Raw genomic sequence first — 11,638 nt, forward strand, 5'->3', positions numbered from 1 at the left:
CCTGACTAGGACTTGTCAGTATTTTGTAAGTGCACATAAGTATTTCTCTATTTTTCCTCCATATTAGGTCTGATTTTTGTGAAGTGTGTGTGAGCTGTGGATCATAGGAAGATATTTTGCTATTAATCCTTCCACACCTGTCTATCCACATGTGCCTTCTCTATTAGAACTTGTAATGTCACTTTTAGTGAAAATTGGATATTTTTGTTTAATACCTTTAATCGAAGTCTTACATTTCAGATGTAAATTTATAAGAAAACAAAGCTCTGCTCTAGGTGATATATATTCCAGATTGTAAGGAACTAAAATTCCAACTGCTGTTCCTAGAAGTTCTATATCTTGTCTATGGGCTGCCCCTCTAAAAAGGTTATGCAAAATCCTTTCTTGGATGTTTTTAAAACTAGACACTGCCTAATATGTTGTTGTAAACTACTTTCAAAAATCCTCTAGAAGAAAGCAACCTAAGATTTGATTCCCCCTAATAGGTTTGTACCGTCATCTAAGGTTTCCCCGTACTTCCTCTCAAGAGCGAGTCTGCAGGTCAAGGCCTCCCCCAATAGTATAAAATTATTTCAAAGACTTAACAGAAATATTGTGAACTAAAATTCAAAGCTTCAGAAACTGCTGTGTGCAGTAAACTTTCATTAAATGTACATTAATAGAACAGATTCTGTTAAGTATGACAGCATATTTCCCATAAGATGGTGTAAACTGAATAAAAGCAAAATGCTGTTAATGTGTGAGTGCTTAAAAGGATTCATTGTTCAAAATAGTCATGACAGAATTACACTTGCTTCTGAATATATGATTGAATATAATCTAATGTGTGAGAATTGTTTGTTAAAATACTTGTCTAAATTGTTAAGTGTTGCATAGAGAGATATATACACAAGAACTACGTGCAATTTCCCTTTGAGGTCTTAATTTAACTCTGGTTTAAATAACCACAACACTTTACTCTCTGAAAAGTAACATAGAGGAGATGCAGAACACATTTTAAGAAGCTGGAAATTTCAGAACCTGAGGGCTAGATGGTGACTCAGAGAATAAGAAATCAAAGCTTCCTTCATGCCTCTAAGGTATCAAACTCAAATTTAGGTTTAGGTATGTGATTCCCAGGAGCTTTGGGCATATCCCCAGCATTCACTGGTCAAAGTACCTGTGAAAGCATCCTTATCCCAGTAAGAGTGGTCCTTTGTTGTTACTTTAATAAAGCAAAACTGTTAATGCTTAAAACAAGACCAAGGAGGTCTGCTGTGTAATTCAGTATGTGCAATAAATTTCAGCTGATTCTACTAGGGTGACAGAGCTGTTATAAAACAGAAAAATGTACATTAACTGCATAGCCCAGGAAGAAACAAACTATGTACTAGCCCACTACCTGGAAAGCTTCTGGAGTAGCTTTTGTAGCCACAGAACAGCTAGTCAGAAACTAGATAGAATCACTTAGACATGTGGTAAAGAGACATTATCATAGTGATATGAAAATAGCATTTTTTTTTGAGCCAGTATCAGCTTCCAGCCTATCAGGTAATTTGACCTTCTCTAAAGACTTGAGGTATAGTATGACACATTAAGTTCCTTGAATGGAAATAACCCCAAACACATAACAGAAACCCCACACACTTTATTGGCTGAAAACATGATGGGGGAGGGGGGAGAGTGGTGTTGGGGTAGAGTGTGATGTGATCACAGCTGAATCCCTGGGGCCTTCAGTGAGGTAAGTTGTCTTCCTTAGATAATTGTAACTAGGTCACATGGAAAAGAATAATAGGAAATCCCTAGAAAAAAATAAAAGGACCACCTGGCAATCTCAGGACTTTGAAGCAGTATTACCGATTAAAAAAAAAACCAACAACTAAAAACAAATCTGAAAAAAAGAATGTAAATGTACATACTGAGAGTGAAACTGCAATGGGGTACAAAGGATCAATCTTTTGGATGGTACGGGGATATGACATAGCATGTCACAACATCTGTTTCTCATTCACCTAGAAAATCCTCCTATGTTTTCACTTACAAGTGTAGTTTTTCATGTTTGAAATGCAGAATTGGTGCTCAAAATCACAGGAATATTGTTTGACCCACCAGACAAACTAAGAATAGTGCAGTGAACCTTGTGTTAAAGGAATTTTAAAATGGGGATCAAGCTGTAACACTTTTGTCTTCTACCGTATGTCTTATTTATTAAAGATGATAATGTAACTGTTTAAGATCAGCTCCCCTCTGATCCTGCTAACGTGTAACAGAAAGATTAAGGATAAAGCTTAAGAAGTTCAAAGCTTGGTCATTACCTTTCCCTGAGAAAACAGAAATGCTCAGCTTCAACTCTTATTGTGTGATTTTCCCCTGTGTCAGCCAACAGAGCCATTTCCTCAAACAACTCTCCTCCATGGGGCTTATTCCCATTTCGAAGATCTCATATTTTCTGTTTTAAAAATACAGTTTTGCCTGCAAATGTCTGTGACTAACATCTTTACTACAGGACAGAACAAAAAAAAAAAAAGAGAGAGAGAAAAACCCTATTGAACAAACAAGTTTGTACTAAGTCTTATCAACCTTGCCCTCAGGGCCACTTCACACATTTACAGTGTGCCTGCAACAGAGGAAACTGCTCTTGGCAATGACCTTTCTGAATCTGTGGCGTATCTGAAATCTACAGCAGAGCATAACATTTCTCACCAGTAACCTTTTTTCCTAATTGCAAATGGTTCCTTTCATTGTTTTAATCCTTGTGGATTTACTACACACTTTCTCTCTCTTGAGCACTCACACACACACACACACACACACACACACACACTTTCTCATTCATTCTCCATAGCCTCATGCCCTGACAGGTTCTCTGTGTCCCTCCATGCAGGCATCCCTTCAAAACATGGTACATCTTTCTTTTATTTTCCTCACATCTCTTTGTGTACAGTACCCTAACCACAGTAACCAGCTGTCTGTCTGAATTTCCATATCTTGGCATTAATAAGGAAAGGATGAGACATAGATGTTAGCTGTCACCTATTCTTTAAGCAAAACAGAATTACTCTGACTACATATACCCCTAATAAATTAGCATTTCTTTAAATCTGACAAGTGGGAAATAACAAATACATCCTATTCATGTATCTGGCCAGAGACTTAATTTCCAAGAGGTTTTTAACCAACAATTGGATTACTAAGCATTTAGCAGACAAAGTCTTGAATTTCAGACTCCACTTTCTATGAAAGCAGTTTAGTCTGTGTTTGGCAGTATTTGTTTACGGAAGTTTTAATTCCATAGAAGACTTTTCATTCCTCATCATCCGAGTTGCAATGCCATAAAGAGGATTGACTTGTATGAAATCCAGCTCTTATGTTTAACAGAATCAGTAAGAGTCATATACCAAATAGCACAGAGATATCAAAACCATGCAGATGATATCATCACTTCAGCTGAGCCCAACTTCTTGATCCCTCACACCACTGCCAACCTGCTGTCTGGCAGCTAAGCTCTAGGTTTGAGAGGGCCAGCTGACTAACAAGATTAGGAAAACAACCAGGACAGCTCATATTCAAGTTTTGTCCCTACTGACTGTATGGCTGCAAGTGACTCTGTACACTTAGCTCTATGACCTTGAGTCTGAAAAAAGGTAGTTACCACAGAAGGTCCAGATGTAGCATATCCACGTAGTAGGAGAAAAGGGATCACTTTACCAATGAATTTCTTACGTGAATGTGTACACCACTTGGTTTGTGCCAATCTCTAATACATCATTGATAAGCAGCTCTTACTTTTACCAGCACGAGAATGTCAGACACTGCCAGGAGTGTCAATGCTTGCCAGTGTAAATTTTCCAACAGATCAAAATTTAATTTTACCTCTGTGTGTTGCTTTTTGTCAACGCCCATGAAGCTGTCAGATCTACGAGGGAGGGAGGCAGATCAAATACACACCAACAGCAGCGCTAAGTGTGATTGCATCTACGACCTAATAATATAGCAAACTGATAAAAAGAAGCAGTCTGTTGCAACAAATGATTGATGAGTTTGGAGTGTAACACAGGCTTCAAATACAAAATACACTAATCAAGAGTTCTACAGCATCAAATGGAATATTAAAGCTGAAATTTAGGAACCGATGCAAACTGCTTCAAATAAAACATGAAATACCTACTCACATACTCTGATTTTATCTTGCTAGGCAAATACAATTAACTTGTCTCTAGAAATTATGTATTAATCTTACAGAAAAACTCTAGATAGGTTGGAGGCTGATTCTAATGATACTATGGGCTCATCAGAGCTTAGACAATCACAATAACCAGTTTCTATTAAAGGAGTGGGGAGAAAAGCCACAGACAAATGATTTTTTAATTATTCTTTATGAGCGGAGAGCTTGTGTTTAAAAAAGGTTGAAAAAAACCATTTAAAAATAAATAAATAAATTTGGAATAAATAAAGTTGGAAATAATCCAATGTAGATTGAAGACAGACTAAAAATGGATAAAATGTAGCATGTTGTACTGTCAGAGAGGAAGAAACACTGTAAATAACATTAATGATTTCTTAAAATGAACTGGAAATTAGGCATTTATTCAACACAATGTTCTGAGGCTTTGGTGTCTGCAGAGGACTGGAAGAACCATGGCTTGAGAGAGCAGTCATAGCTTCTTACCTAAAACATCTTGAAAGTTCAGTGTGGGTGGGTTAGAGAAAAAAACAACATGAAAAAGCAAAAAGTTAAATCCCAGTTCCTCAAATCTTTGTAACATAAGGATCTGAGATACAACAGCATGTGGTCTGACTTTGGCCAAGAGCTGAGCACAGTGCAAACTGGCTGACTCTGGTGAACCATGCCATGGATCAGCACTGGACAGGAGAGCAAAGCAGAAACTGCTGGGAATGTACACCATCATATCACTTGGGGCTGCTCTCAGTGGTGTCTGACACTGACAACTGGATGTGAAAATCCTTGGCTGATGGTGCATGTGTGTGTGCATACGTATGTGTTTTTCCTGACTGCTGATCCCTTGCTTGGACCACTTTAGAAATTGAGCTTTGTGGTGTCAGCTTGTTTCACGATCCTTTCCTTCCATCCTTGGTATACAGACTAATCTCCTGACATTGTGTACTCTGGTCACTGCTTTCATAAATAATAAGACATTTTATCAGCATCGCCATGAAGCCAGGGTTTAATCTCTGATATCTAAGTAGGCAGAGCTTTGCAGTCTGGCCATTCTGGTAATATAATTATAGGGAAAAAAGAGGTAAGTCTGGTGGCTATGTGTTTTGGATTAACAGTTTAAAATTGAATCCCATATGCAAAGATGTAGAAAATACACTGATATAGAAATATCAGCTACTGCTTTTGGAAATTGGTATTTTGATTAAGAGTTGACAGTATTTTTGTGGAGGTAAAGATGCACTGAAAGGTAGCATTGTTTTGACACAGCATAGCACAATTTAAGAGTCTCTATTATGCCTCTAAGAAATACAATTTGCAATTAGTCTATTCTGTTGAATAACTACAAATCAATAAAATTGTGTAAAACATTAAATAACTGTAAATTCCACTTATCATTTCCATAGAAAAATCCTGGATTGCATCCCTTTCTTCTGTTATGTCAACTGCACCTCTCAGCTTGGTGTCATCTGCAAATTTACTGAGGAATTTTCACATTTAAAAGTATCTGAAAATTTATTTATGACTCAGTAGCATACATCTAGCATACACAAAATGAGTGCAGAAGCAAACTCCTTTCCAATAGAAGTATATGCTAACCTCAGCATTGCTTAACATTGATATTAACCACGTGGAGTCCCCCTTGCTCTCACCACCCACCTCCTGCAAGAGTCCACCTGCAGGGCTGCTTTAGTGACCCACTTCATCGGGGAAATGGGAGGAATTTGTGCATGACCCCTCTGCCTTGGTGCTGCTGTGACTTTGATGCTGAGTTTGGTCAGATCTAGGAAGCAGAAGATGTGATTTCATAGTTTCTTTGCAATCCTGCTGCCTCCTGGATGATGTTAGATGCTTTCATATCTGGTTTGACCTCAAGTTTTCTGGTCCTGCGAGGTAAGAAACCTCCACTCATGCAGCAAGTTTCCACTTGTCTCTGGTCACTCATGCTCCCCATTTCAGGGCAACAGTAAACAGACAGATTCTCTGTGAGTGTAAGCTTGTGCTTCTTTTTCCTTAGTTATTTTGATATAGTTTGAACACACAGAAATTAGAATAGGCCCACATGTAGATATTTGCAATCATAAATGGCAGTTCCATATTTGATTTATTTTGCCATCTGTAACAGAAATGCTACAGGGGTAATTCCCAGTACATGGTAATTAAAAAAAATATATATTAAAAAAGATATCATGGTATCTTATACCAGAACTCTCTGTTTTTCTTTTCACCACTGCCTGTCATCATTCTACACAAACACACACAAACGCAAAAGCTGGAAAACTGGAAAGAAATTCTATTTCAATATGATGATGAAGCTAATATGTTGGTGTGCTTTTTCTCTAAAGCAAACCCTATTATTCTGTTAGAATGTAGAAATTTTCACATTTATAAAAATAAATATTTTTCTGTTGGCTTGGCTTCATTAGAAGAGATGTAATGCAGAGGAACAATAGTTTTACTCATTTAAAGGAAAAATATAAACGTAAGCCTGGAAACTTGTTATATAATAAAACATTATTAACTATGCAAAAGGTTAATTAGGTATTTTGCTGTTATATCTGAATAGTGGCAACAGTTGAGAATAAAAATAAGTAAGAGAAGGAAAGAAATATAGCCATATGGGAATATTAAGCAATATACTTAAGTGCCCTTATATTTCCAAACGTAAAACTTCATGAGGATCTCCATGAAGGAATTTTATTTGTGTGTTTTTTTACAAGTATGGAAAAAGAGACAGAGAATCAGAACTTGTGGTGACTGCTCAGTCCCTATAAACAAAATTTATCACAGTGTAGTTTAATTTCCTGTGTATCTGAGCCCTGATGGAGGAATTTATCCTTGTTCAGAATGTTACTTAAATATATGCCCATCCTCCTGCTGATTTCAGTCCACCCTAATTATTTGTCTTAAGAGATAGATGCAAGTATAGGATTAAATTTTTCCTGAATCAGGGCTAGAACCACAGAAACAGAGTTTATGTTGGTACTCCAGAGTTCATCTAGTTGAATTCCTTGCTCAAAACAGATCTCATTAATTTGAGACCATCCCACACTTATGGTAAAACCACACAAGCAAACAAACCACCTAATATTTGATTAGAATTTCCCATACTCTAGCTTGTGTCAATTGTCCTATTCCCATGTACTTCTAAGAATAGTCTAACTTCTTCTCCCCTGATCAAAAAAATATTTAATAAAGAAATAGGTCTCAAATTAGTCCTTATTCTCCAGCCTAATTAGGAAGTATGCATTCCTTAATCATGGCCATCTTGACCAATGTGACATCCAGTTCCTGTTGCACTGGGTCTGACTGGGTTGGGGTTGACTTTCTTCACAACAACGAAGAACCGTTTCCCTACTCTGATGTGGTTTTGGATTTGTGGCTAAAACAGTGTTGATAGCACACCAACTATTTTGGCTGCTGCTGAACAGTGCTTGCACACCATCAAGGCTCTTCTTCTTACTATTCTCCCTCCACCCCCCCCCCCCCAAGAGTCAGCTGGAGGTAGAGAAGAGTTTGGGAAGTGACAGAGCCAGGAGAGTTGACCTGAATTGTCCAATAGATATTCTATACTATATAATGTCATGCTCAGCAATAAAAACTGGGGGAGAGGAAGAAGCTTCTTCCCCCTCCACCAAAGCAGCTATTGTTTGAAGACTGACTGGGTATCAGTCTGCCTAACAGTGGTGCTGAGAGATTATAATTTCTTTACCTTGCTTGCTTTTTGTTTTCCTACCCCTATTAAATTGTCTTTATCTAGACCCATGAGTTTTCGAACTTCCAGTCTTCCTACTTTCTTTCCTGCCCTGCTGTGGGATAGGAAGGGGGAGGTGAGCAAGCAGCTGTGTAGATGCTTGGCTTCTGGCTTAGGTCTACCCATCACATCCATCTCAGGTGCAACTTACTCTTGTTGAACTTCACAAGGAAGTTCATGAGGCCCATTTCTACCAAGGTCTCTCTGAGTCACAGCCCTGTCCAGCAGCTGAAGGGCTCTGAACCTTGTCAACTAATTCTAGAACTAAGATAGATTTGTGTGGTCAAACTTGTTATTAAAAACTTTTTGCAAATAAACTGTTCAGAAGGATCAATAAGCTCACTGAGAGGCATATAAAATGTGTCCAGTAAAAGAAAAACATGGAAGCATCTGAAATAATTGTTGAACAGGTGGGATAGATAGTTTAAAAAAGAATGAGAATATTACTTTTCAGGTAATGAGCAAATCAATTTTCTCAAGACTATAAATTCTTGACATTAACTACTTAAGCCAATACCTACAGATGTTGCCTGAAATCAGATTAAATAGAAAATAAACCTATACATATAATTATTTTATAATTGGTTTTTAAGTGATTCCCCTTTTATTTGTAAGGTTTTAAGAGCATTACTCTGTATTTAAACAGTGTTTTGTAATATGATATCCATAGTAATGTGACTTCCATGGATGCTTTCCATCCTATATTTGTGGGTGAGAAAACAAAGCCTCTAAAATTAGAAAGAATTAAAAATTCTTTTTTGCTTCGAGCAGTTAATTGCCTGTGGTAGAAGGAAATACACAAGAAGGTCATTCCTCAAAATTCTCATCTCTAGCAAGTGACATGGTGGTTTGAAGAACATTCTCACCTAACAAGCTGAAACATGCTGCAGCTTGTGACCAGTTTTGATAAAAAATTCTTCCTCTAGTTTTACCATTAATATAATTACTGCTTGCCATTAACTATTCTCTAACGAATTAAAGTCTTAATGGTTTCACAAAAACTAATTGCAAAATAGCCCACACAACAATGGGAAATCTAAGGCTTACATTTAAAAGAATTTTTACTTTTGTAGGTAATATAAAAAAAAGTTCATGCACTAAACACATCTTCAGGATCAGAAATGCTGTTCTTCTGCAGGTACGGTTTACCAGCTTCCAACAGGAACGTTTGAAAGGAAAAAAGGATTGCAGTGTATGAAAAATTAAGCTGATGATTATTCCAGGACTGTGCTAGAGGTAGTTTTGGCTGCCTGGTTTAGAGATTATTAAAAATCTAGTGGTTCCTGGCTACTAAACCAGCTGCTAAATGTGACCTGTCAAGCTGTACTGCCTGCTGCCACTCTCACAGAAGGTGTCACACTGCTCATGTTCATGATTCTCCTTCTCCACCCAGTGTTTTTGCCTCACAACTGGAAGAGAATGTTGCTGTAGAAACCAGTCCAGCATGCTGCACATAGAGTTGATGGCTGAAATTTTATTTGTACCTGACACCAAAGCAGGACATGATAAAGTTGGCTGGAATACAGATAAATCTGCTCTGGTCATGTGTTCTACTGCCATGTAGATGTACCCTGTAGATATGAATTTTTCAGAGCAGTACTCTAACTTACAAGTTAATTACAATTACCAATTATTTTGTGTTTACTTGTACATGACAGTAACTGTCACCACAGGCTAAAAAGTTCTGTGACTGGTGCAATTACTAACAAAATACTGTTTTACTATAAATATTATCCACAGCTTCCTGATCCAAAAAAGGCAATGCAAGCACAATCACCTATTCCTACAGATGAATGTGAGCCCTGCTCTAGAATCATGTACTGAAAACACAAACACTTTTTCACCTCACTCTTCCCAGAGAAATTTAAGGTTTGAAGGCTCAGTCATCAGTGTATCAGTGAAGTGTTTGAATAATGGGTGTATAATTGTGATGCAGACACCAAGTGGCCTTCAACACACTGCACAAACTGCAACCCATGAGAAACTGTGCGTTCATCGACCTATTTTGATCTGTTTAGGACTTAGACTGATGAAGTCCCTTACTGTCTGTATATACATTGCTTATACAGTGCTTATACAGTGGTTGCAACAAGGCACCTTAAATGTGCACACGCACATTTACACACATTTCAAACTTGGAACAAACTAAATTTTGTTAAATATAAGTGCAGGGTTGACTGGATTCCTTTATGTTATCTATGTCATACTTACAAAACTGAGATGATTCTGAAGTCCTGCAGAAGCATATCTGTTCAAAGATTATTGCTTATACACAATGAGGAAGGCAAAGTGAAAGTCAAAGTATTTTACCCTTTTCTTGTTTTACTGAAATGGGATTATTTATTTATGTTTCTATTTACTTTGCTGGCTGTTAAGGTTTTGAGAGAGCCTATTATATATTTAGATTCCTTGTATAAAATCTTAGCAGTGTATTTTAAGGATTTTCCTATGAACATGGGGTATTGCCTTATGATTCTACAAAAACCAGAAATGTTCAGTTAGAAAATAATAGAGTGATCATGAAATACAGTTATTTCTTTTTACATTGAAGAAACTCTCAATTTAAAGACTCCTAAAACAATTTTTTAGATTTGCAAGGTAGCATAAAGCATTAACCATTACCAGTCCTAATTAAATGTCAGGAGAATTCCATGACAATTTCTACAAGAGAAGAATCTTCTTCTCTTTTCATTTTGGATCTTTGTTTGGCACTTTTATTTGGATGAACTTTATAAGACAGAAGTCTGCTGTTAGCTTTATTCCTCCTTCATACAAACTGCAGTGTAAGCTTCAAAGAATTCTCAATCTTCCTACACATTGAAGGTATTTCTTTTGTCTCTTTCCTCTACACTTGTATATACCATCTCCTTTATGAAATATATTTCATTATGCTCAGCACTGAAAGCCATAAAGTCTGTCAATTGATTTCAGTTTTCGTCTCTATTCAAGCATAAAAATGCTAATAATTTTTCCCTTTATTGCAGTCTTAGAGACTTCCTAGACCATTTGACTATTTACCTTTCCTTCCAAAGTATATCATAAAACATCAAATGAAGTAATTCTTAATGATCTTCATTATACCAGAATCTTCACTTTCTTGTGTTTTCCAGGAGTAGGTCAACACTTCACAGTCACTTTAATTAGTACTTGATCTAACTGTGTAATTAACTCACTAACTATATATTCTCCTCGGATCAATGTTATAGAATATATTCATAGATAGATGGTCTTGGAAGATAATGATTGGACTTTGTGGAATGCACTAGGTAAAGAGAGATTATAACATCTCAAAAGATCAGTGTTTTGTGCTGTTATCTATTCTTCTGTGCCTCTAAAAAGAGTCCTTGAAGAATTATTTGAACCGTTCATTCAAGATGACAGTATATATTGCAGGTGAAGGCTGGGATATTCATGTAAAGAAAGCTACAGAGCTGCATATTGATTAGATGAAGGTATATTTGTTATCTGGTACTGCAGCATGCATAGTGGGCCTGCTAATTAAAACATTTCACCCATCCTGGCTTTTCTGTTCAAAATGAAGCTAAGATGGAAATTAGTGTAGCAAGTCCACTTAGTTTTAAATGAGAAAAGTATAATGACTTGTTTTGCATAACTCTCAGTAGGTTACCACTGTTATTGTGGACTTGATTACTTTCCAGTACAGGCAGAGGCAGTTAGAGGTTAGAATAGAGAGGAAATGTACAAAATCTTGGCCATGTCACTTCCAT

This window comes from Manacus candei, unplaced genomic scaffold (genome assembly GCF_025592945.1).
Source record: "Manacus candei isolate 608988 ecotype Guabito, Panama unplaced genomic scaffold, ASM2559294v1 h1tg000008l, whole genome shotgun sequence".
In the NCBI taxonomy this organism is placed as follows: Eukaryota; Metazoa; Chordata; class Aves; order Passeriformes; family Pipridae; genus Manacus; species Manacus candei.